The sequence below is a fragment of the Callorhinus ursinus genome, unplaced genomic scaffold, assembly GCF_003265705.2.
Source record: "Callorhinus ursinus isolate GAN/ISIS: 27379988/994484 unplaced genomic scaffold, GSC_fseal_2.0 scaffold22, whole genome shotgun sequence".
In the NCBI taxonomy this organism is placed as follows: Eukaryota; Metazoa; Chordata; class Mammalia; order Carnivora; family Otariidae; genus Callorhinus; species Callorhinus ursinus.
This window is the reverse complement of record NW_027397084.1, coordinates 2,499,501-2,526,538: the sequence shown is the minus strand read 5'-3', so window position 1 is coordinate 2,526,538 and position 27,038 is coordinate 2,499,501. Positions and strand designations below refer to the sequence as shown.

At 51.0% G+C, this 27,038-nt stretch overlaps 1 long non-coding RNA gene across 1 annotated transcript; it reads left to right on the top strand.

Annotated features, from left to right (window-relative positions):
* The first annotated feature begins 11 nt into the window (after positions 1-11).
* LOC141374796 (uncharacterized) lies at positions 12-8,341 on the top strand. The gene is made up of 3 exons (XR_012381918.1): positions 12-200; positions 2,944-3,194; positions 7,088-8,341. It is a non-coding gene; the product is annotated as an uncharacterized lncRNA (long non-coding RNA).
* The last annotated feature ends 18,697 nt before the right edge of the window (positions 8,342-27,038 follow it).

Genomic DNA, 27,038 nt, shown 5'->3' with positions numbered 1-27,038 from the left:
AAACCCTGGGTAAATGAATATCAAATTCCAGTGCGGAGCCCCCTGGCTGGTGACCCCGCCGGTTCGTCCGCCTCGCCGCTGCGCCTCCCGACCCAGCGCCGCTGCCGCCGGTTCCACTCGCCCCCTGCACCGCGGCCTCCTCGCAGCCCGGCTGCCCCAAGCCTCTGCGCTCCTTACCACTAGCGGCCGCTTAAAATAAGGTAGGCCCCGCCCTTTGGCACGCCCTGGGGGCGGAGACAGGCCCAGTGTCTGCGCCTCTCCGACTGCCCCGCACGCCCCTCGGGCCTTCCCCTGGGACGTGTAGCAAAGCCTGCCCCCCTCCCCAGTGAAGGGGGAGCTCGACCCCCACCTAGGTTCACAGCCTGAAAATTGCCCATCCGCCCCCCCCCCCCTTTGCCCAGACACACACACGCCCGCGCGGTATTGGGGGGAAGGGTACAGGAAAGTGAGGTTATGTGCGGTCAGGGCTCGAGAGCTATTCCTTCTTTACTGGGAATATTGGAGGGAGGGGGGTTGTCTGGGAGGGCAGGGAGTCGGACAGGGACGGGTGTGGGGAGGAGGACATACAGATCTATTGGAATCCTGGCGTGACCCCTGGCCTTCTCCCCACTCCAGCACTCTCAGCCCGCCCCCCCACACACTCACTCACACTGACACACGCGTCCTCACTCTCACGCAGACGCTGCTCTTCCAAGTTCACCCAGCTTCCCTGTGGTGGCCGAGCGCCCCCTAGTGACTACTGCCTGCACACCCCAGCTCTGGCTCAAGAGGGAATGGGCTTCAGGAAGAGGGTGGAGGGAGGCTCCTCCTGATCCCATTTCTGACCCCCCAAACAGTGGCGTGTTTGGGACTCGAATGGACCCACGTGCAGAGAGCCCAATGCTGGGCACAGGAGGCATGGCATATCCATGTGGACAGTGTGCCCATCTGGAGACTTCGTCGGGCCTGCTGACATCAGAGTGAGCTACAGCAACGGACTGGGGTGACTGGGGTCCTTTGGGAAGTGTCCAGGGAAGCTTCCTTGGGGAAAATTATTTGGCACCAGGTTTGTAGGGCTGAAAATGGGAAGCCGTGTGGTTCTTGGGTTAGTCAGTGGCCCAGAGGGAAGAGGACCTGTTGGAGCCCACGTATGCACTGTGGAGTCTGGCAGAGCCCAAAGGGAGAGGCAGCTGGGCAGACAGAAGCCCTTGTTCCTGCTCCCCCCCCCAGATGTTGCCAGGGAACTGAGGCCAGGGGGCTGGTGGGGGCGGATGGAGGCCAGGGCCTGAGTGATGATTCAAACCTACTCACCAACACTAAGGAACGTCTGTAGGCCAGCTGCCCGGAGCTCCCACCAGGCTGGGGGCCAAAGCTTCTATCAGCCCCAGCCCAGTCTCTCAGCTCATCTTCTGAACAGAATTGGGGTTTCTCCTCAGGAACCCCAGACCCCTAGGATCTCTTGCCTACTTCTGACTGGGAGCCTCTCTCCTCTTTCCCCCAGTCCCCCCACTCCACACCCGCTCCCTTCAAAGCCCCCTTTTCTCCAACTCCCTTGGTCTTCCCTAAGTGCTCCCTGAGCCCCCCCCCCCCCAGCCCACCCTTGCCTATAGGAACCAGCCTGGAAAAATTCCTGGTTGGGCTTTGACCCAGCAGCTCCCAGGTTTCCCCAGGGAACAAAGAGGGGGCTCTGATACCTGAGGGAAGAGAGGGACCAACCAGTCTCATTTTTCATCCAGATCCGGGCAGGGCCTGGCCCAGGGCTGAGGTAGCCTCTGTGAGTGTCTGGGCTGAGAGCGGGAATGCCGCAACTTCCCCCAAATTGACCCAAACGATCCAGGGAGGTTACTCAGCCAACCCCCTGCCTTGGCACATGGTACTGTGGTTTAGTGAGGGTGCTAGGTTACCTCTTTAGCAGCCCAGTTCCACGGGAGTACTGTCCTGAGGCCCCTATGAGCAGAGGGGCTGCCCACCCCCACCCCATCCTACCCTTTGCATCATTCATGCCTCCAGTCCTGCCTGCACCACCTGGCAAGCTCCCCAGCAGCAGGGAGAAGGGTTAGTAAATGTTTATTTGCTGGCTTAGGGGGGAGGGAGGGCCCTCCCTCCCAGGCAAGCCTCCTTACCTAGGCGCCATGCTCCAAGCTGCTGCATGGGATACGGAAGGGAAGCAATTAAAGTTCCTCCTTCCAACCTGGTCCACATCTAGCACCGCCAGAGCCCAAGATGTGGGTGCTTTGGCAGAGCCCCCCTCCCTCATCCCTGCCCTGGAGCAGGCAGAGTCAGGACCAAGGCTTCCAGCACCATGAGCCGACACTCATGCTGGCCCGCTCCACCGCATCCCTCCTCAACTCAGCCTTCCTTGGCCCTAAAGAGGTCAGAAGAGGAGGTCTTAGTAAAATACCCTGAAGTTGAGAGGAGAATGGAGGGAATCCAAGGAGGGGTGGCTGTCACTTGTCACAATAACCCCAGGGCTTTCCCCAACCTGAGCCAAATGTCCCCTTGGTGGTATTAAGTAAGGTGTGTCTCAGCTACCTATTCGAGGCTCCTTCTGTGCACTTGGCCCAGAGAACCAAGGGAATGAGGGAGCAGAATTGCATCCTGGCCTGAGGAGCTTTGGAGCACCCTTCTCTAGGGTGGGGAGGGGTCTCCCACCCTTACCCCTCATTTCAGAGACAAGTAGTGGTGACTCCAAGGAGGGTTGCCTCTGGATGCTATCCCCCAGTGTGGTGTCACCAGCTTTCCCAACAATACACTATCCTGATGTACAACACTCAGCCGCTGCCCACATTACCATCGAACTGAGAGCCCAACACACCTGGGTCTTCCAGAAAGAGGACAAAAAGCCCATGGAATCAGGAACACAAATCAAATGTCATAAGACCACATCGTGTCTCTCTAGCCCCCTCTCCTCCCACGGACTTAATCCCCACTGGCAAACTTGATTCCACCACCCTCCCTCCACAGGCTGCTGCAGGGCAGGGAGCATCCGGACAGACTGAACACCCAAAGAAGCCCAAGCGTACAGAAGGACCCGAGGTCACCTAGCAACAAGGAGGGTGGGGCATGGAGCAGAGAGCGGCCCAGACAGAGGTCATGCTGGGTCCCCTCCAAGGGCATCCTCAGCCCCATTCAGAGGCCTCAGGACTGGGGCCACCTCAGCTTATGGCTCTGAAGCAGTTCCGCAGGAGCCAAGGAGGAAGGGGAAGCTGTTCCAGGTGAGGGGGATGTGGGGAGAGGGTGGGGGTGGAGGTAGAGAAGAGTGTGAAAGGTAGCCAGGAGCCAGCCGTGGCCCCAGACAAAGGAAGTAGCGATCAGACCCAAGGCACCGTAATTGTACTTTGTCCTGACGTCCTGTCACTCTGGTGTTCAGGGAAGCTCTCGCCTGTGTGAGTGCGGGCGGTTAACCTCCAAACCCACGAATGAAGGGACAGAGCCCCTCTGAAGTGGGGAAGGAGGGTGAGGACAGAGTGGCTCATTCTTGCTGTTGTCCAAGCATTTCTCCAGGTGGTTTCGCCGTGATGGGAAGAAAGGTCCCCTCCCTCACGCCATCCCCTGACTCCCCGGGCACCTAGCCAGACACAGATCTGATCCACTGGAAAGGCAGGGACACAAACCTGTTGAATTGAAGGAGAGAGAATTGGGTTGGCTCCCCTCAATTTGCTGTCTCTGGCTGCGGGTCAATCTCTCCCTCTCTCTGTCTCTGTCTCTCCCCCCCCCACACACACACACGCACCCCCGGTCTCTCCCTCAAGGAAGAAGGGCCTCTTTTTCCTCGTGCCAGCTTCCTGTCCCCATCTGGATCTGGAGGTTTGACTTGGGGTAATGATAGGCATTGATGCTGATTGGTGATGAGACTGGAGCAGAGAAAGCCTGAGAGGCTAACTCCCCCAGAGAAGCCCGTCAGGAAAGGGGGAGGGAAAAGGGATGGCGAGCAAGCAGGAGAAGGGGCAGCCGGGCAGGGCAGGGTCACTGTCTGGGGGAGCCACCCCTAGTCCCTATCAGCCAAGTCTCTGCCTGTCCCTTACAGACCTCGGTTTAATCCCCGAATGCCAGGCTGTCTCCCTGGATTGCTTCTCCCTGACAGCCCCAGACATGCTCACTTCTTGACACCCCCAGTCTGTGCTACCCCTCAAAGTCTGACCCCCGCGTCCTGCCCATTGCTGCCCCTGCTCACACACCCCCACCCAGTCTTGGAGGGAGTCCCTCTCCTGGGAAGAGGGGTAGCACGAGGTGACAGCTAAGGTCCTAAAGCTGTATTCTCCCTTCAGACTTGGGCCTTGCCTGGGAACTGAGCCTCGTTCCAGCCGTGGATCTTTCCCGAGGTCTACCAGGCATCAGGCATGGTGCTGATGCTATAGGAGATACAGGGCAGTGGAGAGCACGGGGGCTTTGGATCCAAATGGACACAAGTGATACTCCTGTCTGCCACTCTTTAGCTGAGTGACCTTGGGCAAGTTACTCAACCTCTCTGACCCCCCAGTTCCCCTCATTTGTAAGACACAAGTGAAAATGCCTGCCTTGGAACATTGCTGCCCACAGACAGGTATGCATATAGCTCCACCGGAAGGTGAGGTGGGAAAGTGGCCCTAAAAGAGGCCCAAGGTTCCAGAGCCGTCAGACTGGCTGGGCTGAGCCTCAGGAAGGGTTTTCTGCAGGAGGTAGCATGAGACATTTATTCCATAAGCAAGTATTAAACTCAGCCCGTAAGCCCTGTGTTGGCTCGGCCTGGGGGCTGCAACAACATGGAAGGGGCTTTCTGTCCAGAGGAACCAAACAGTAAACTGAAAATAGGAACTCTGAAGGGGCCACATGATTGCTGTGGGTAGAGGAAGGCTTCCTGGAGGAGGTGGTGCTTGAGGATAGAGGGAAGAGCGGCATTTTGCCTGCAGCGTGGACAAGAATAAAGAATAGGCAGGGGAAGTGAGGTCTGGAGGATTCTGATGGCTCACCCAGTTCTCCCAGTGCTTCTCTGGGGGTGATAGAGACTCTGAGGCTAGGTAGGGCAGGGGATTAGGGCTTCTTCAGAAACATACCCAGCAAAACCCACAGGGACAATGCTGTCCCTCAGGGGGTGAGCCCCACACGGCTTTCCCCGCCCTCTGGGACAGCAGGTCTCTGCCAGAGAATTTAAACAAACAAGCAGACCCTAGAGGTAGGTCCAGCTTGCATGGTGAGCCCTACTATTGTTCACCCGGGAGCAAGAAGCAGAGGGCAGAGGACACCAGCCTATGACAAGCACAGGGCCACTCAGCTTCGGCAGGCTACAAAGCAAAAAGAGGTTTTCTAGCCCCCAACAGGTGCCCAGAGGTCTGGTCTCCCATCTGCCTGTCACAGACAGGTGGAAACCTGGAAACAGCACTGGGAGGCCGGGGGCGGGGGGAGTCAAGTCTGCTGCATGCCATGTGACCTTGGCCAAGTCCGTCCCCTTTCTGGACCTCAGAATCCTCCTAGATAAGAGCGGGAGGTTACACCCCCTAAGCTTTAAGGCTCTGTAACACTCCATCAAACACTCCAACTGAGATCACTGATATAAAATGTCACATCTTCCAGGGGTCTGTGTATTTCAAAAGACTTCTGGAGAGGACAATGCTTGACTCAAAGATGCGTGAAATCTGGGGCACAGTACCAAGTGGTGGAGGGGAGGTGTGGTTCCAGGGAACCCCTCAAATCCCAGCAGGTCAGAACAGCTTCCTGTCTTACCTAGGAGACCAGAACCTCTGTCCTTTTTAAAAAGACACTGGCTTGGTGAATGAATCCTCATTGTGAAAAGCCCTCACCAGCTACCCTGCCCCATCCCTGTACCCCTATGGTGTGATGGAAAAAGCCAGACAGGCTGGATTCCATCTTGGTTCACCACTTCCAACCCGGGAGACTTTGGACAAGTCACATCATCTGCCTGGTCCTTGATTTCCTCATCTGTAAAATGGGAGTTGTGGTTGTAAGACAAATGGAGGCTATGAATACAAGTGAAGCTCTGGTCTAGAGTATCATATGCATGTTACTTCCCTTCCCTTTCTCTGTCCCTACCCCAGGAGTGAGCAAACTCTCAGAGAATAGAAACCTGCTAGCATCCAGCTAAAGTCAAACAGAAAGGATTAGGGAAATGGGTTTATCCCATCCCCCTGTAAAAACAAAAACAAATACAAAAACAAGGGATGCCTGGGTGGCTCAGCAGGTTAAGGGTTAAGCGTCTTCCTTCAGCTCAGGTCATGATCCTAAGGTTCTGGAATGGAGTCCCGCATCTCCCTCTGCCTGCCACATCCCCTGCTTGTGCTCACTCTCTCTCTCTGATTAAAAAAAAAAAAAAATTAAAAACAAAAGGAAGGAAGGAAGGAAGGAGGGAGGGAGGGAGGGAGGGAGGAAGGAAGGAAGGAAGGAAGGAAGGGAGGGAGGGAGGGAGGGAGGGAAGGAGGGAAGGAAGGAAGGAGGGAAGGAAGGAAGGAAAAAGAAATCACACAGTGCTTGCCAGAGATGACTAGGGGTGGGGGATATGTTGGCTTGGTTCCTTCTTTAGCCTTTCTTCAGAGTGACTGCATCACCAGGCTGTCACTGAGTTGGCTACATTATGGGTTCCTTCAGGAAAATCCTAGGGGGGAATAAAAGAGGCAGGTACCCAAAGTGTCCCTGCCTCTTAGCAAGAAGTGTCCCTTCCCTCCTCCCCCAGGGACCCCCTGGGCCTGGGCCGGAAGCTTGGCCCATGACCCAGGCCCCCCAGGACGGTCCACAAAGATAAAGCCTGTTAATGATTGGCCCCCTGAGAGGAGTCACCCCCACCATCCTGCCTGCCTTCCCAGACCTAGAAGTGCAGGGCCAGCCACAAGGAGTGGGGGAGACTTCCTCTCAGCTCCCAGGAGCAGCCTGGCCTAATATCCTCAAGAAAATCAGTGAAGCAGGCAATTAGTCAAGAGGTATCCATGTCAGGAGAACATCAGACCTGGTTCCTGGGAGCCTAGGGAGGTCCTAAGAGGCGGGGCAGGTGGGGGGAGGCTGTGGGAATGGGCAGGCACCGCACAGCCAATTTTATCGGCTGTATTTATTGGAGTTTCACTTGAGATTTCATTTGAAGAAAAGGTTCCACGACTAAAGAAGTTTGAAAATCCCTTCACAGGCCGGATGAGCAGAATGAGGCCCAGAGCTGCCCGAAGCATGCAGCTACCTGGAGGCAAGACCTAAACTCAGATCTCTTGACTCGCAACTTGGTGCCCCTTCTGTTTCTCCAAGAGCTATTTAATCACTTCACCGGGGCACAACACTGAGCCAAACACCTTTGGGGAAAGTAGGGCTTCTGCCCCCAAGGGTTGACTGGCTCACTGGGGAGCCCGGCAGTGCCAGGGAGGGGTGCTGGCATGAGGTGTCGCGTCCATCTGAAGCAGGCCAGCTGCTGGGCCCAGGGCTTCGTCGTTTGCTTCTCCTTCCCATGTGGAGAGTCTCAGCAATCCCTCATTCCAGGCAGTGCCCTGCAGAGGGCACAGCTGGTGTGACCCATGCCCCCTGGGGTCCCCTGGAAAGATTCTCCCGCCTACATCTCCCTGGATGTCAGCCCATTCCTTTGAACCCCTATCCTTCCGAAACACAGCTGGAAGCGTCAGGAGAGGTCAGGTAGGGCACGCTCCGGGCTGCTGCGTCTGCTGCCTGCTTCCCCAAGTCCCAGGACCTGGCCCCCGTCAACTCCATGGGGACCAGTCCCCACCACCCAGCTGAGAGCGATGGCCAGAATATTGAACACCCATTATGGTTCCCATAGAGCTGGGGGCAGAGGCCAGGCCACACATAAACCCCACAGGTTCTGTAACATGGGGAGGTCCAGGGGACCCAGGAAGGGACTGGGGTGGCCAGAGAGGCACACAGAGGGCTGGGGGGTAGGAGGGACCAGGTGCTGGAACGGTAGCTATTTACGAATCAGGTGGCCTTGCTGGGGCGCACCAGCTGAATGTCTGCCCTGCCCCAGTTGGCTTTCTGCTCTAAGCTGGAATGTACAGTTCCCAGTTGAGAAGGAGGCCTGTCTGGGGCCCTGGTCTTCATGCCTCCATGTCTCCTCCGCTCCTGGGAAGACCAAGCCAGGACTCCCCACATCTCCATATATAAATGTAGTCCACCCAGTGTAGCTGGGGCTTCACTGCTCATGGGTTCCAGCCACTGTTGAAAAAATGGCAGACACATGGGACGCCTGGGTGGCTCAGTCGGTTAAGGGTCTGCCTTCGGCTCAGGTCATGATCCCAGGGTCCTGGGATCGAGTCCAGCATTGGGCTCCCTGCTCAGCAGAGAGCCTGCTTCTCCCTCTGCCTGCCACTCCCCATGCTTGTGCTCTCTCTCTCTCTGACAAATAAACTAATTAAATCTTTAAATAAAAAATGGCAAAGCTAGGGGCAAAGATGGTCTTCACATCTCCTCAATTCCTACTGGTCCTCCAAGGACTAAGGGAGAACCTGCAAAAGGGAGATTTCTTAGGAGGTGGGACACACTTCTGCCCATCTGGGTGCCAGGAGGTTGAGGCAGCAACTCTAGAGAGAGACACAGGTACAGTGAGGGGGGCCACACCCCCTCCCCCAAACCCCCGGCATGACCTGGGGCTTGAAAGAGGACAGAGGTAGGCACAGTGAGTTTTACACTCAGGGGAACTACTCCTCCCCCATGGTGTGACCCTCTCCCCGCCACTTATCCATCAAGACCTCCTCCTCTCCAGAGCTCCTCAGTTCTCCAGGCTGAAGGCCGCAGGGACTGATAAACCACACACACACACACACACACACACACACACAACCACACACACACACACACACACAACCACACCCCACCACCACCACTGCTCCTACCACCCGTGACAGGGCCCCACAGAGAAGAAAGGAGTGTTCCCAGAAACCCAGTGGTTCGAGGCAAGCTGACCTGGGTCATGGCACTCTCCTCACTGAGGGCTACAGAGGCTGGGTGCCCCCTGAACACCCTCCCCCAACACCACCGCAAGTTACCTTGAAAGCCCCTCACACAAATAGTGTCTCCAAAGCCCTGCCGTTAAGCACTGCTGCTCCCTGAGTAGCTCCTCGGATATCCACGTGTGGGGCTGTGGTTAGGGGTCGGGGCACCTGAGTTCAAAACCAGGGAGTGTCACTGCCTTTGCTGTGTGACCTGAAGCAAGGCACTGCCCATCCCTGGTCTCAATGTCCTCTTTATAGAGTGAAGGGGTGACTGATTTCTGAAGCCCTGATAGGGCTCCCAGACCATGGCTGAGGAGGATGGGGAGGAAGCAGTAAGGCTGAGAGGTGTGGACTCGGCCTGCTGAAAGGTATGGAGGGAGCACCAGGGAGCTCCGCCCGGAACCACCTTCTAGAGATGTTATAAAGATTACTGGAACAGAGGTGGGCAGGGAGGCCGACAGCCATCTCTTCAGTCCATTGTCTCATCACCAGCCCCCGTTTGCCTATTGCCATCAACCAGAACAGCTCTGGGATTACCACACGAAGGATTTAAGTTACCTAAGCAGAGGCCCACCAAACTCATCTTCTCTGGGGGATTTATGGGATGCTAGCAGTGGTATGTTTATCTAGAGACTTCTAGGCCCATTCCTAGCTGGGACGAAATGTTGGGGAGTGGGAGAGAGAGGAGGAGAGACAGGGTGTCAGCTCCTAGGCCCCCCCTGTGGGAAGGGGTGGGGTACCTGTGCCTCCAATCTGAGAGCTGAAGTGGGGGAAGGAATTTGTCAGGGGTGTGGTGGGGCCGGGAGTAGGGCAGTGAGAAGGCTGTCAAGTGGCAAAGAGAGTGTTTGTGGGAAATGATGGGAAAGACCCTTCCCTGGTGGGAGGGGAGGAGAGGGAGCCTCAGCCCCGGGGCTCTGAGCCCTAGGCACCCCCAGCCCCAATCCAGGCACCATACCACCTCAGTGGGGAAGGTCCTGCACCTCTGCTGTGATGTCAGCTTAGCTAGAGGAACCCAGAGCCCTAGTTTGAGAAGTAGAGATGACACACTCTTAGCTTGGGCCCAGGCAGGCACTGGGGTGTCCACAAGGCAGACTATGAGGACAAGGGCCCTTCCTCCCCCCAAGCCTGCTGGGATGCTCAGACCAGGCCTGCTTTTCCTCTGGGTGTCACCCCCACCCCTCGCCTAGGGCCAGCTGGTAAAGTCCGAAAGGGTCTTCCCTTGCTCTACTCCTGGCCTGGCACTTGGGCAGATGGGACAATTCTGTGACTCATTCCTCCTCTGTCCCACACCCAGGTATCTCTTGGTCTCCTAAGGGAACGGAAGCTGAAAAACCACCCAGGAAGGAGGACCCTTCCTCTTTACTGCAGTGAGGACTGGGGAAAGGGGAAGGATGAGCCAGTGGGTAGGGCCAAGCCCTCCAAAGACCTCAGCCACATGATGGACAACTTGAGGTGAGCCTGGGGTACGTTGATGGGGGGCCAGGTGAGGAGATGCACTGCTCTGCAAATGCTTTATGCATGTGTGTTACAAGGAAGCTGGGCCAGCCCTGCCCCATTCGCTCTGGAGGCCCAGGTCCCCAGCACCCAGTCTTCCAGGCTGGAAAGGCTCCCATCCTCCCAGGCTCTCCCCACGTCACTGCTCTCCCGCTTCCCTGTCTGTCCTACCCAACCAGGAGTTGAAGTTTCCTCCCACCATTTTTCTGTCTTCGTAAAGCCACCTTGGGACACACTCCTCATTCCTCTGCCCCTCCTGACCTAAAACTCCTCGGGTTCCCCCCTGGCTATCTGAGGAGTGGTCTTCCGGCTTTCCTGGGGCTGGCAGGGCTAGCTTCCAGCCCCTTTGCTGCTTCCCAAGGGGAAGGTGAGAGGTAGAGAGGGGCCATCCTGCTGGGCTGGCTGGGCAGAGACTAGGGAGCTTCTTCTCTGGCCTATAGAAGGAGGGACCCTCCACACCCAGACAGAGGTGGGGGGCTTTGAACCCCTTTCTCCTGAGCTGACAGCACAAACTCGCTGGGCCCCTTCCAGCCGTGGGCTTCAAATGAAGCTGTTGTCTGACTGTGGACGCCTTCCAGACATTCTTGGAAGCCCAGGGCCCCCTCCTCAATCAGGACCCCTCCTAGGTACCTCACCTAGTGCCACCCCAAGCCTCTAGAGGGCGTGGGAGAGCAGTGCTGGACTTCCCAGCCCCTGGGGCAGACCACAGTGGCTCTCTGAACAGGCCTCTGGGATCACCAGCTGCCCCTACCCGCTGCCCCTGGGGGGAGCGGCACCCTGCCCTGAGACTACAGCCAGGCGCGGGAGAGTATGGGCCGGGCCTGGGAGGGCGGCTCCTTGGAGGATGCAGGGCCCAGCTGGCCTGTGGGGCACTCTGAACAAGGGTGGGTTCAGTGGAAACAGTGGAAAGATGATCGGAGACCAATCTGAGATTATCCCGCTTTCGAATGTGGGGACAGAAAAGAGAGCAGTGCCCTGAGCCCTGGGAACTCCTGCCTGACCTTGGAATAAAGAGGGGCCTCTTGGCCCATACAGCAAAGCTGCAGAGCCCCCCAACCCCTGGCAGGGTCAGAACTAGGGTAAGGCAAGTGAGGACACAAAGTGCACAGTCAGCCCTGACGGTGAGCGCCTCCTTAGCCACCGTAGCCCATCGCCCCACTTCCCTCATCTCCGTCCCAGCCCTGCCCTCTGAGCCGTGCTGGGGACTAAAACTGCAGGAATATTGGAGGCAGAGGTGCTATAGGTGAGCAGAGGGGTTACTTTCTCCCCCGGGACCCCTCAAAGGAAAGAACTAGCCCCTAACTCAGCTAGAGGGGAGGGGAGCAAAGAATGAGGGGAGAGACAACTGTCTGTCACCTGAGCCTGGGCCCCTGTGTGTGTCTGTCTGTGTCAGTGTCTGTGTGTATTTGTGCACCCAAACTGTGGGTCTGCCGATTTCTAGCTCTGTGTCCTTGGGCGAGTTACCCAACCTCTCTGAGCCTTCATTTTCTTGAAAACTTGTGATAATAATACCTACACCTATAATGATACCCATTAGGGTTGGAGTAAAGATTAAATGAGGTAATATATGGGAAGGGTGTAGCATGAGCACATTGTCTGCACAGAGGAAAAACTAAATAAATGTGGATTTCTATTCCCGTTGGTGTCAATAATATTATTGTGTGTGGCCCCAGCTTTGCAGGCTTATTCCTGCTGCCTCCCTACACACCCATCCCACTCTAGCCAGAGAGGGTTCTGGACAGCCCCAAGCACACTTATTTCTTCATGCTTACCTAGGTATCACCAGCCATGAAATTTCACCTCTTAACATAAGACTCCCTGGACCACTTCTGTTCAGTGGTCTCCCCAAAACTCCTATAGCATTTGCTGTCTGTGCCTCACAATCCAGCTTCAAATTGTTGACCAATCAATACATTTAACTTTGCAAGGGAGTGTGGGGGGGGGTGTGTGTGTGAGTGTGTTATCTCCTCCAAATGCACTTATATAGGAAGAACTATATTTTTCCATGATCTGTACACCTCACACCCCAGCCTAAGGACTAACACAGGCCTGCAGGTATAGACATCCATATGTAGACTTTCTCTGAATGGTGATGGATGGTACTAATAGTAAATGCTGCCTTTGGTTGCATTCCTACTGTGCACCTTACATTTCCTCATTAACCCCACATTCACCCCATGGAGTAGATTATACTTGTAAAATTACAGCTTAGAGAATGTAAATAACTTGCCCAAGGTCATCCAACAAATAAACAAGAAAGCTGGGATTTAAACTCAGGTCTATCTGGTTCCAGAGCCTACACTTTTAATCACTACAGTTTCAATAGAAGAATGCACCAAAAACCAGAATTTCCTTTCTGTGATCAAAGATGGAAATAACAAGAAAGCAAGGTGATACCAGAACTTCAATCAAATGCTTTCAGGATTTCAAATCAGAGTCCACTGGGCCCAGGGCCCATCACACACTGTTCAGAGTGAAGCCAGAGAGTCCCAGTCATCACAGAAAGAGGCACCCATAAGGTTAAAATAAAACCTATCCCAGGGCACCTGGGTAGCTCAGGCAGCTGAGTGTCAGCCTTCAGGTCAGGTCATGATCCCAGGGTCCTGGGATTGAGTCCCACCTGGGGCTCCCTGCTCAGCAGGGAGTCTGCTTCTCTCTCTCCCTCCTCCCGGCCCATGCTCTCTCTCTCTCAAATAAATAAATAAAATCTAAAAAAAAAAAACACAATTCATCCCAGAGTGAGTCAGAAAAATTGCTTACCTTGATTGATTGTTCAGTCACTGGAATGTTCCAGTTGATTCTAGCTCTTTCAACTGTTCATAGGTGAAACATGAACAGTATTTAATTATCAGTATTCGCTGGTCGGTCAGCAAAGATCACATGGAGTAACCACCAGAAGACCACTCACTGGCTGGTTTTCACATATGCTTCATCAATCCCCAGCTCTTATAATAAAATCTGGCCACAGGGAATATATTCCCTTCAAGCCTCCATCCTCCTTTGCCATCTTCCTTTAGTCATTCTGGGGCTAAATTGACTTGAAGTGTCTACATTACATTCCTCTCCCTGTGACTTAATTTCCTTACCCGGAAAATGAGGACAATAAGACGACCGACCCCACAGGGCAATGGCAAGGACCTAATGAGGCAACGTGTTTAAAGCTCAGGGCCGGCATGGAGTGAGTGCATAATACAGTTAGGGCTGTTGGTGGTGTCATTTCCAGCCGGGGAGAGGTGCCCAGATTCCTGACCCCACTTTGGTTTCAGAGAAGCTGCTTCTCCCAACACCCCGTCCCTCTTGCCTACCAGGATGCACACCCCAGAGAGTCGGCCTTCTGCTTTCTCTTGCCCCTCCAGTCATACCTCAGCCCCCAGAGATGTAAAATCATCAAACCCCATGGCCAAGAAGGTAGTGATACCTCATCTGGTTCAGCTTTAGTTTTGGGTTTTTTTTGCGTGTGAAAGGGAAGGCAGAATCTTCTGCAACCTAAATGGCTTGCCCTAAAATCATATACCATTTGCTTCCTTTTGTGAATTGACCTCAGATTTCATTGTACACCAAACAAGGAAATCAATCTCATAACTTGGTGCCACACCTTGTTTGGGACCCAAAAAAAAAGGTGTTGTTTTTACCTGCTTAACTTTGCTCACTCTCTTCACACATCTTGGCACTAAACAACCTCTGGCTATTTCCACATACTATTCAGTTCCCAAAGGTAAAGTCTTGACATCCTCGAGGGAATTTTTTAATGTAATGAAGGCTCTGAAGGCAGCTCATTTGTTTATTTGTTGATTCATGCATTTAGTAAATATTTCTTGATACTTTTAGGGGTGCCTGGGTGGCTCAGTGGGCTAAGAGTTCAGCTCTTGGTTTTGGGTTCAGGTCATGATCTCAGGGTTGTGGGATTGAGCCCCACATCGGTCTCTGCTCAGTGCGGAGTCTGCTTCAGATTCTTTCTACCTGTCCCTCTCACTCACTCACTCTCTCTCTCAAATAAATTAATTAATTAAAAATATGTATTGATACTTTCTTATATACCAGGCCCTGTGCAGGGGCATGAAATGCCACAGTAAAGCAGACTGACACAGTTCTGCCCTCTTGGAACATACAGGTTAGCTCCTGAGCAAAGCACACCTGGTCCATTCTTTTAGTATGATTACATAGAATTGGGGGGCGCCTGGGGGGCTCAGTCAGTTAAGCGTCTGCCTTCAGCCCAGGTTATGATCTCAGGGTCCTGAGATTGAGCCCCACATCAGGCTCCCTGCTTCTCCCTCTCCCTCTGTCCCACCCCCTGCTTGTGCTCACTCTCTCTCTCTCAAATAAACAAATAAAATCTTTAAAAAAAAAGAATTGGCAATAATAAAAGCCTCTAATAATGGATTAAGGGACTTCCAGGAAAAGGTAGCAGCCTGAACACTTGCACCCCCCCCCACCAAACACTGAGAGCAGAAAATGATCACATGGTGGATTCTGAGACCCAGGTACCCCGGGAATCCCAGGAAACTGGCAGGAAACTGGAAGGTGCATCTCTGTGGAATCTGACTCACCTGAAAGGAAGAAAAGACCCAAGATACTAACATCAGAAGCTTTAAAATGAATATCTGAGTGTGAGGCTCACAGATGATAAACTAAGAACACACACACACACACACACACACACACACACACACACACACACACTTAGAGCTCCCAACCAGCTTTTCAGATCTTCACACTTAAAAACAACCAAACAACCAAGGATTATGAGACATCTGAGAAAAGCTTTTAACATAAAAGACAGACCAAAACAAAATAAAACAAAAAGTGACTTGGAGGAAGTTAAGACTACATAGCAGGAAGAAACTTAAAAAATAACAACACATTATCGTTATGAGAATAAGGGAAAATATGGCAAAAATGAAACAAAAGCAGCATAGATTTTTCTAAAAGAAAACAAGAGAAAAATCTTGAAAAATCAAACGTGATAGCAGAAATAAAAAATTCAGTAGAAGTTTGGAAGAGAAGGACAGGGTGGCTCAGGGACTGGAGGGACTCCAGAGGAGTCCCTGGGTGGCTCAATTAGTTAAGCGTCTGCCTTCGGCTCAGGTCATGATCCCAGGGTCCTGGGACTGAGTCTAGCATCGGGCTCCCTACTCAGCAGAGAGTCTGCTTCTCCCTCTGCTTGTGCTCTCTCTCTCTAACAAATAAATAAATAAAATCTTTAAAAAAAATAAGAAGTTTGGAAGAGAAAGCTGAGGAAATGTCCATTAAATAGAAGGAAAATAACAAAAGGGTGTAAAAATATGAATGAATGTACAATAAAATTAGAGAACCAGTTCAGGCAATAATATCCAAGTAACCAGGAAAATATCCAAATAGTAGGAGAATCAGAAAAACTAAGGGAAAGAAATCATTAATGACATAATCTAAAAAAATTTCCCAGAACTGAAGAACTGGGAGCCCAGGGCAATGAATAATCACTTTTAAAAGTATTATTTTTAAATTTCAGTTTCCAGTTGTTCAACACTAATATATACAAATACAATTGGTTTTTGTATATCTATCTTGTATCTTGCAAACTTACTAAATCCGTTTATTAGTTCTAGCAGCTTCTTTGTATATTCCACCAGATTTTCTACACAGATGGTCATGTCATCAGCAAATAATGACAATTTTACTTCTTCCTTTCCTATATGAATGCCCTGTATTTCTTTTTCTTGCCTTACTGCGCGGGTTAGAGTTTCTGGTACAATGTTGAAGAGACACAGTAAGAATAAGCATCCCTATCTTATCCCTGATCTTAGAGGGGAAACATTCTTATCTTTCACCACCATCAGTTTTCTTTTGTAGAGGTTCATTCAGGTTGTGGAAGATCCTTTCTAATTCCTGACTTCTGAAATTCTTTTATAAGGAATGGATATCGAATTTTGTCAAATGCTTTTTCTACATCTACTAAGATGATCATTTTTTTTCTTTCTAAATATGATGAATTACATTGCTTGATTTTTCTTAATGGTACCAACCTTGCATTCTTAGGATAAATCCCATTTAGTCGTGGTATATTATCATGGAGGGAGGGAAAGAGATTCAGTTTACAATATTTTGTTGAGAATTTTTGTATCAATGTTTATGGGAGTTTTTGTTGTTGTTTTGTTTTGTTTTGTTTTGTTTTGTTTTGTTTAAGTAGGCTCCACGCCCAATGTGGGCTTGAACTCATGACCCTGAGATCAGGAGTTGCATGCTCTACCAATGAGCCAGCCAGCACCCCTCATGAGAGATATTGATCTATGGTTTTCTTTTCTTGTAATATCTTTCTCTAATTTGGGTATCAGAGTAATGTTGGCCTCATAGGATGAATTGGGAAGTATTCCCTTCTCCATAATTTTCTAGAAAAGTTTGTGTAGAATTGGTTATTATTGCTTCCTTAAATGTTTGGCAATGCTCATCAGTTAAGCCATCTGGGCCTGGAGTTTTCTTTGTGGAAAAGCTTTAACTACAAATCCAGTTTTAAAAATACATATAGGTCTATTCCAGTTATCTATTTCTTCTTGAGTAAACTTCTGTAGTTTGTGTCTTTTAAGGAATTTGTTTATTTTATCTAAATTATGGAAATTACTGGAGTAAAATTGTTCATAGTATTCTCTTATAATCTTTTCAGTATCTGTATAATCTATAGTGAAGACACCATTTTCATTCTTGATATTGGTAATCTGTGTGTTTTCTTTTTTTTTCTGATCAGTCTAGCTAGAGGTTTATCCATTTATTGATCTTCTTGAAAAAAAACAGCTTTTAGTTTCACTGATTAATGTTTTTCTGCTCTCTGCTTCATTAATTTTATCTTTCTTCTGCTTACTTTGTGCTTAATTTGCTCTAGTTAAAGATTTTCAAATGTATTAAAAGTTTTAAACTGTGAAACAAAAATAATACAGGAACAATTTTTCATCTATTTTGTGCTCTGGAAGAGCTTTTCCATTTAAAAGACCTCAGGAGGTATATAAACACATCCAATTAGTCATTCATCAAATATTTATTGAGCACCTACTATGTGTTGGGCACTGTTCTAGGCACTGTGTATAGAAGAGTGATTAAAACGAAGTTAATGCCCTCACTGAGGTTACTTCTAATGAGAGGACACAGGCAATAAATAAATAGACATATATAATACATCAGGTGGTAATAAATGCTATGCAGAAAAATAAAGCAAGGTGAAGAAATAGAGACTGAGATGGAGTCAGCAAAAGCCTCTCTGTACAGAACTCAAAGGAAATAAGGGAGAAGGCCATGGAAATGTCAGAGTAAGAGCACTCTAGACTGAGTGAACAATAAGTGCAAAAGTCCCTGTCCTTAGAACATGCTTGCCTTTTAAGGGAAAGTAAGAATGTCTAAATGGCAGGGGAGAGAGGTAGCTAGGAGTCAGAACCTAGTCTTATAGGGCTGCTGTAGAAGCTTCCTTTTTAATTCTGAGTGTGCTAGGGAGAATTCTAAGATGGCCTCCCCACAATCCCCTACTCTCTGTATAATCCCTGGACTGTGAATATGATAGCTTGCACTCCTGTGTTTAGCTTATGTTATACGGCACAGTTGACTCTAGAAACGGGAGTTTACGCCAATGGGCCTGACCTAATCACGTGAACCCTAGAGAGTTTTCTCAAGAAAACTCTCAAGAAAAAACAAGTAACCCAATTCAAAAATGGGCAAGAGACTTGAAGAGACATTTCTCCAAAGAAGACATGAAAAGATGCTTTACATCACTAATTGTTAGGGGCATGCAAATCAAAATTACAATGAGATACCACTTCACTTCCATCAGGATGGCTATTATCAAAAAGAAATTTTTCTGTAACAAAAAATAAGTGTTGGCAAGGATGTAGAGAAATTGGAACCTGTGTGCATTGCTGGTGGGAATGAAAAATGGGCAGCCACTGTGGAAAATGATATGGAGGTTCCTCAAAAAATTAAAAATAATTATCATATGATCCAGCAATCCCATTCCTGGGTATATACGCGAAATAACTGAAAGCAGGGTCAAAAAGATATTTGTACACTCATGTTCATAGCAGCATTATTCATAGTAGTTAAAACATGAAAGAAACCCAAGGATCAATCAATAGATGAATGGATAAGTAAAATGTGGTCCATACATACAATGAAATACCATTCAGCCTTAAAAAGAGAGGAAATTCTGTAATATGCCACAATACAGATGAAACTTGAGGACATTGTACTAAATGAAATAAGCCAGGCACACAAAGATAAATGCTGTGTGATTCCACTTATAACAAGTACTTAGAGTAGTCAAAATCATAGAGACAGAAAGTACTATGGTGGTTACCAGGGGTCAGGGGAGGGGACAATGGAGAGTTAGTGTTTAATGGGAACAGAGTTTCAGTTTTACAAGATGAAAAGCGTTCTGGGAATGGATGATGGTGACAGTTGCACAACGTGATGAATGTATTTAATACAGCTGAGCTGTACGCTTAAAATGATTAAGATAGCAAATTTTATGTTAGGTATATTTTACCACAATTTAAAAAGTTGAAAAAACATAAAAAAAAAAAGCAGAGTTTTCTTTGGCTGGTCAAAGAGGAGGAAGTCAAGGATTTAAAGCATGAGAAAGGGTTGACATGCTGTTGCTGCTGCAACAAGGAGTGGGCCATGTGGCGAGGAGTACAGGCAGCCTTCAGGAGCTATGAGGAGCCCTAGCCGACAGCCAGCAGGGAAATGAAGGCTCCATCCTCAGTCACAAAGAACAGAATTCTGCCAATAATAAGAATGAGTATAGAAGTGGGTTTTCCCCCCCAGAACCTCCAGATAAAAAATCAGTCCAGCCAACAATTCGGTTTCAGCCTTGTGATACCCTAAGCAGAGAACCCACCTCTACCATGACAGACTTCTGACCTTCAGAACTGTGACTAGTAAATGCATGTTGGTTTTTATTTAAGATTTTATTTATTTATTTGACAGAGACAGACAGCAAGAGAGGGAACACAAGCAGGGGGAGTGGGAGAGGGAGAAGCAGGCTTCCCACTGAGCAGGGAGCCCAATACGGGGCTCCATCCCAGAACCCTGGGATCATGACCTGAGCCGAAGGCAGATGCTTAACGACTGAGCCACCCAGGCACCCCTAAATGCATGTTGTTTTGAGGTGCTAAGTGTGTGGCCATTTGTTGTACAACAGACAACTAGTATACCCAGTGTCATGGGAAGCCATAGGCATATGTAGCCTCTTTCATGAGTTTTACTTTAATGTCACCCCAATTAGAGAGTAAATTTCCTGAAGGCATAAACCCAACAGTCTACATGTCCTTACATAAGATTGGGCCAGGTGCCTAGTGGACACCCAGGAACTATTCCACGAATGGCTAAAACATTTTGATCAAAGGCAAGCTATTTGGGAAAATTGTCTAGCCCCTTGTACTGGCCACTTTGAAGAACTGCTGATATTTATAGAAGTTCTTTAAGAAAAAATCATGCTCTGTATCTGCGTGGCTTGCCTTCAGTCTTGCCCTCTTCTGGGGCAAATGACTTATCTTCAAATGCAACATGCTGAAATAGAGCACACCTTCTATCCAAACAGAGTTCCAACAGACTTTCCCTTCCATTGCCAGTAACACCACCACCACCCAGGTCCTCAAGACTCGTACCCAATTCCTCCCTCTCCCATCTCCTGCATAGCTGGAGTCCTGGAGATTCATTTTCCAAAATGCCTCTCCTTAAGTCCAAGCTTGGTCTCACCACTATCAGCCTAACTGAGGCCTCTTCAACTCTCACCTGCACCATCACCTCTTTCCGGCCTCAAATCCTCCTTGGTCACTGCCAACTTGGCTGATCTCCATAAGAGAATCCTTAGTACATGTAAGCCCTTTTTCTGAAACCTCCATAGGCTCCTCATTTTTTGCTCGGGTGAGCTGGGTGTCCCACACCAGGCTGTGAGCCTATTGAGAGCAAGGGCCATATGTTGGGCATCTTTGTAGAATGACTGGCGTTCCGTGCCTGTATGAGGCTATCGATGATAATGGTCATGACCATGAGAATTCAGAGGCTTCCTTTTTTTTCGATCAGAGAGGACCAGCCTGAATTGTCATTCTCCCCAACTCTAAAGACTTAATCAGGGGTCCTGGGTAGCTCAGTCGGGTAAGCGTCTGCCTTTGGCTCAGATCATGATCCCAGGGGCCTGTAATCAAGTTCCGCATCAGTCTCCCTGCTCAGCGGGGAGCCTGCTTCTCTCTCTCTCTCTGCCATTCCCCCCCAACACACACACACACACCCGTTTGTGCTCTCTGGCTCTCTCTCTATCTCACTGTCAAATAAATAAATAAAATCTTAAAAAAAAAAAAAAGACTTAATCAGAAGCAAGGGAAAGCTGTGAAGCGAATCTATTCTTTTCTCTAAACCTGATACCGCCTGAGAATTCTGGTGAGCCAGTCCCCCCATCCCAGTTACCTGTTTATCAATATCAGCTCTCAGATCTTTTAAAGGGGTTCCCTTCCCAAGGGTATTTGCAACTTAACAAGGAGACAGTCTTAAAGAAAGCAAATGTTAACTGGTGGAGTTTCAAGTATCAGCTGGTGGGTGGAGTGCGATGTTTAGACAGGGATATAGAGCTTTGTTCCTGCATCCAAAAACACACCCCCGCCCATGTGGCAGGACTGATGTTAATAAAAGAATGGCTTCGAACACATGTACCTCCCGCTACAGCTGGGAACAGAACAAGAATCCCCAAAATGGGCGGGATCCTGAGTAGGCTGCTGGAAGGAATCCCCAGTGAAATGATGGAGAGGGAGATGCCCAGTGCCCTGGAGAACTTAATGGAATAAAAGAAAAGCTCCTACCTGCCTTCCCCAGCTGAGACCCTTCTCCTACACCCCCAAGGTGGGGAGGGGAGTGTCACTCAGTCTAGAAGCACAGGGAAGGCTACTGTGGCTTTGGTCATTTTTTATGCCCCTCACCTCAATACCAACTTTCCACCCCCCACTGGATGATGGAGAAGGCATCTTCTAGATCCAGCAGCTTCTCCCTACTCTGTCTACCCCGTTCACCCTACTGAAGCCCAGAGGAAGGGATCCCTTTGCAATGCTTTCCTCCCTATAACTGTAGCCCACTGCTCCCCGGGCTCAGAGAGGGGAAGCCTGTGTGTGTGCGTGTGCACGTGTGCGCGCGCAAGTGGGGAGGGGTGGGGGGGGTAATGGAAAAGGAGGAAGGGAGGAAGATGTGCGCAGCTGGGGGGCTGGCCCTCTGGCATCCCGGGGGAGTCTTCCTCCTTAATTGCTTGAGTTCTACAGCTGTCGTTGCTAACAAGAAATTAAAAAGCACCCTGACCCCTGCCCCCACCCCCGCCCCCACGCCTCACAAGTGCTCTCTCAGCACGTTGCTCCTCGGAGAAGCACCCAGCGGAGGATCCTGGAGAGACGCGGTCGCCTGAGCTGACGGCTTCCGGGCCCCTGATGGCCACAGCAGGGAAGGGAGGTGGGAGTGGGCCCCAGCTTCTCCACTCTGCTCTGCTCTGGGCTCTGGTTTTTGGACCTGCCCTGACTATATTATATATCCTGCCTCAGAATCCCCATAGCTCATGTGGGGCTTGTCAGACCTCGGGCCCAGATGTGGGGTTTGGGAATAGGGTCCCTAGAAGTGCAGATTGAAGATCTACATTCAGCTGCCCTGGGCACAGTGAGCAATTATATAAAATGGAGAGAAACGAAGATGGGATGGGTCAGAAACTACAGCAAGAAGGATCTCGGTTAGCACAGGATAGACCTCCCAGCTGTCTCTCGCTCCACACCCGCACCCAGAGAAGCAGTCTCCTCTCTAAGGATGAGGAGCCTGGCTTAGCATCACCGCGGGAGTCTGCATGATCTGGCCCCTGCCTGCCTCCTCTCCCCACCCCCATCCCAAACTCAAGGCCAGACACCAACGTACTTGTTCTAAGAATGGACTTTCCTGCAGCACCTCTCGGGCACCCACCCCTCCCCTCCTTCCCCAAGAACCACTGAATTCTCCCCAGCAAAATTCTAACATCACCCCATTGCGTTTCTCCCATGCACCACCCCCCACAGTTCTCCACGGGGACAGTTAAATGTGGCCTCAGGAGGGACAACCTCCCCCTGTGGATCCTAGTCCCTCCACTGGAAATAATACCATGAATGTCTTTGCTCACATAGTGGAATGAACATCAGTCTTCAATACATTTGCTGTTGTTTCGAACTTGCGTAGATTCTGGGGAGATTAGTGACACGTGATTTCATCTCAAATTATTCCTCACCTCCCCATAAGCTGGCTGCCTTCACAGACTTTCCCAAATGATAGGCACTTGTCATGACAACACCTGCCCTCTGGAACTCTGTGACGTTTGGGAGTTAAATTTTTAGTGTTAAAATAAGGTTTTCCGGTTACAGGTACCGTAGGTATCTGTACACGAAGGCAACCAACCGTGCTATACACATGTGGTGCCCAAATCAGGTTAGTATTCTGTTCCGGCAAATCTTATGTAAGGCCATTTTACATAAGTCAGAATCCTTTCAAATCAGGAGATAATCGAAGGCAGGTATCTGCTTGGCAGCAATGTAAACATGGGGGGGGTGAGGACAGAAACCTGCCCAGTGAGGGTGCCACCAGCTCTCCTTGCCCATGAACAAGGGTTACTTCAGAGCGAAGGAGCGAGGAGCGTGACATGCGAGCTTACACCCTGTCAGCCAGCGCGCTCTCTTCGCCAAGGCTGCTGGAAAAGCTTGACTCAGGCTGAGTTTACATAAGTCAGCCTTGCGTAAGCGTATACCTATAAAGACATTGGAAGGTACAAGGAGAAATGTCAATAGCCGGGATTATGGGTGTGAGTTTAATTTGGGGTACCTGATATTGCAAGACTGCTTTAAAAATAGTTTAAGCGTACTCAAAGTCAGGCTTGGGCAGAATGCCTACTCTGCACCCAGCGCTGTGGAGGGGTTGTCAGATAATTAAAGAGAGGTTATGAGACGGTCCCTGCCTTAACCAAGCTTATATTCAAGTTGCGGAAGGGAGATCTGGATGCGCTAAAGCAGGCTTCCATCTACCTCCCACTCAGCTGGGCCCAGGGTCCAGGCCACTGTTTTTCCCTCTTAATGTCCCTCCCTTCCCCACATTACTCCCTAGCCAATCCCTTCCTTCATACTGTCCCCCATCTTGTCCCCACAGAGAAGTAATCCTCTTCATTTGGGAAGAAGGATATTCCTTTGCGTGTCACTGATATTCACAGCCATGATAATGTCAAAAGACACAGACACACACACACATCCAGATCTCCCTCCCTCAGCTTCCTTCCTTGCCTCCCCGGTATCTCTGGGGGGACACCAGTGTTTCTGACTTCTGTCCCCAGCCTCCTCCCCAAACACAGCCCCGCAGACGCAGAATGGGAATGGAGGGAGGGAGGGACAGCCGGGCCTCTGCCATCTGCATGTTCTCAGCAATCAGTCCTCCCTAGCACCCATCCCTGAGCCTGGGGGGGGGGGGTGCCGCGTGTGATTGCTGAGTCAGGATATTCCTCACATTCCCTCCCTTCTCCCCTGCCGGCCCAAATGCCACAAACCCTGCCTCTGCTCCCTCGACCCTAACCCCAGCCCTTGAGCAGCCCTCCTCCCTCACACCCTGAGGGGGAGGCCCCCTCTCCTTTGGGGCCCTGCTAGGGGGAGGGGCATGTGGCCACACTGTCTCCTGCTGCCCCCACGTCCTTCCCTCACTCCTGGCTCCATCTCCCCCACATCAGGCCTCCCTCACAGAGTCTGCTGCCCCTGATTGGGAAAGGACAGAGAAGGTGGCAGGCAACCAGGAGCAGAATCCCACAACACACACAGCCAACGGGGCACCAACATGGGGGCACAGTCACCCCTTAGTGCAACATCAGAAGTTTCTCTGTCATGGGGCGCCTGGGTGGCTCAGTTGTTAGGCGTCTGCCTTCGGCTCGGGTCATGATCCTGCGGTCCTGGGATCGAGCCCCGCATCGAGCCCCACATCGGGCTCCCTGCTCGGCGGGAGGCTCCCTGCTCGGCGGGAGGCCTGCTGCTCCCTCTCCCACTCCCCCTGCTTGTGTTCCCGCTCTCTCGCTGTGTCTCTCTCTGTCAAATAAATAAATGAAATCTTAAAAAAAAAAAAAGAAGAAGAAGAAGAGGTTTTTCTGTTAGGCAAACAGAGACAAGCCTAGAGGGAGGCCCAGAACAGCCAACCCCAAGGGAGCCCCCAGTCTGAATGAAGGGTCTGCCCTGTCTTCAGAGGGCTCCTAGTCTTGAGGAGAAAGACCTAGAAAGGCTGTTGGACAAGGGAGGAAGGAGGCTGTTCTCTCTCATCCGCATGGACTAACACATAAATAAACAAAGAGTCAGAAGTTCAAGTGCAAAGCTGTGTGAATGAACCTGGAAGGGGCAAGAATCACGGGAATAATCAGAAGGTAAAACTGGTCTAAACAGGAAAGGAAGGCTCCCTGAAGGAGGAGATCCTGGGAGAGAAAGGACGTTTCCGGAGGCTCAGAAGCAAGGGAGGAGGACAGGGCAAATGGGAAGACCCAGGGTGGAAAGAAGCCCTTCTAGGGCAGTGGGGCCCAGGAAGGAGCACTGGACAGGGAGCAGGAGTCCAAGGCTCCATTCCCAGGTGACATGGCCAAGACCCTACCTCTCTCGGGCCCACGGACATTTCCTTGGCACAAGGCCAAAAGCGGCTTGGCCACAGGACTCCTAGGGTGCGTGACGGGGGGGCCCCCCTGCTCAGCTTAATGTTCCGCGGTTGAACAAGAGACCTGCATTTTCATTTTGCACTGGGTCCACGGGGGCCGGTCTTGCCCCCCCAGCTAGGAAGGTCTCTTTTTCTCCCCATGTCTTATCCTCTGGAGAAGCCCGAGTGGGGAGGAAAGCAGGAGGGAGGAGGCCTGAGAGGCTTGGCTCCCCCCTCCGCCAGGGCTCCCTGCTCTTAGAGCTCCTAGAGGCTGCATGCAGGGAGGAGGTGGGCCCTCCGTAAGCCTGAGGCCTGAGCCCTGGGTCCCACAGGTCCCCAGCCTGACCCTTGGCAGCCTGCAATGGGCCACTCAGCCCACAAATGGCCTCATCTCTTGGAGGGCCCAGCAAGATCATTTCACAACTGTATGCACTCAATGGAGACTGTTCTTGGAAAGCTGAGAACAGGACAGCTCAGTCCTGAGTATGAGAAAGCCTTCGGCCCCTGAGGTCTGCGCTTGTACAATAAACAACAGAGGAGGGCTTGCTTGGGTAGGGAGGGAGAGTGGGGACAGATTTTAGCCAGTGTTCTGGTGGCTGGCTGGGGGGAGTCAAGGGTCCCCCGAAGAGCTTGGCACATAGCCTCTCTCCCTCAAGAGGAATACCCCAATCTGATGGGGGGCACAGGATGGGCCCCTACCAGACGAGGCTGGGATCCTACGATTCGGGGCTTGAGGAGCATAGTACGACAGGGGAGGACATTATTGCCCAGTAGGTAGAGAGGGCTCTGAGGGCAGGACCACCCCTGCCTGTCACAATGCCTGGTTCCCATGAGCACACCATGGAGGGGTAAAAATTCAGAATTCAAGTCAGGGGTGGCAGTAACCTAGCCTTGCACCACCGGCATCCGGCCATCTGAGGCAGAAGAGAAGCCCACACCTCAGGAGGGTTCAGACTCGGTCCTGAGAGCACTAAGAAATAGGGTGCACTAAGAAATAGCTGAGTGGGGGCCAGGCATTCTCAGAGAAGCTTCCTGAAGAAAGGGCTTAAACCCTCTTTGCTAATAATGCAGTATATATTAATTAAATTGAATTTAAATTTAAAAAAATTTTTTTAAAAACCTCTTTGTAACCAAGGAGAGGCTTTGCGCAGAACAGGGCTGAGGGTGTCTTGGCAGAGAAAGCAGCATCTACAGAGGCGCAGGAGTGTCTGGGAAATGAAGATGTCCTCCCCGGTGGGGGGTGAGATTACGGATTGTGAGAGAGGCGAGGAGTGACCTCCTCAGCTGATCCATGGGAAGAAAAGCCCCCACTGAGGAGTCAGGGCCAGTCTGCCTTTGATGTGCCAGTTCAAATAGCTGAGGCCTGGATGCCTCTAACAGGCAGAGGCCAGGCTGGGGCCACGTGGGGGATCCAGCCATGATGGCCAAGGCACAGGTGCTCAAGAAATGTCTTAATGAATGAATTGACCCAATGGTTGATTGATTGACAGGGGTCATGAGTCAGGGTGGCACTTTTCAGAGAGGCTGGCAACTTAGGCCTTTGGGCTCATCAGAAGGGGGCTGAGCCCTTTTTTTTTTTTAAGATTTTATTTTATTATTTTATTTTATTTTATTTTGACAGAGAGAGACACAGCGAGAGACGGAACACAAGCAGGGGGAGTGGGAGAGGGAGAAGCAGGCTTCCCGCGGAGCAGGGAGCCAGACGCGGGGCTCGATTCCAGGACCCCCCGGGATCATGACCTGAGCCGAAGGCAGACGCTCAACGACTGAGCCACCCAGGCACCCAGGGGCTGAGCCCTTCTGATGGGGGTTATAGAAACCTACACTGTAGGTCTCACCCATGGAATAGGGCCCCCTCCATGCTGCCTCCTTGGCTTTCCTGACTCAGTATCCTCGGAGATCCTGGCCTCTGAACAGTACAAGATTAGCAAAAGGGACTTTCATGTACATGGAACAGCAATAGCAATAATAGTGAACATCTAGTGATTGTTTTCTACGTGC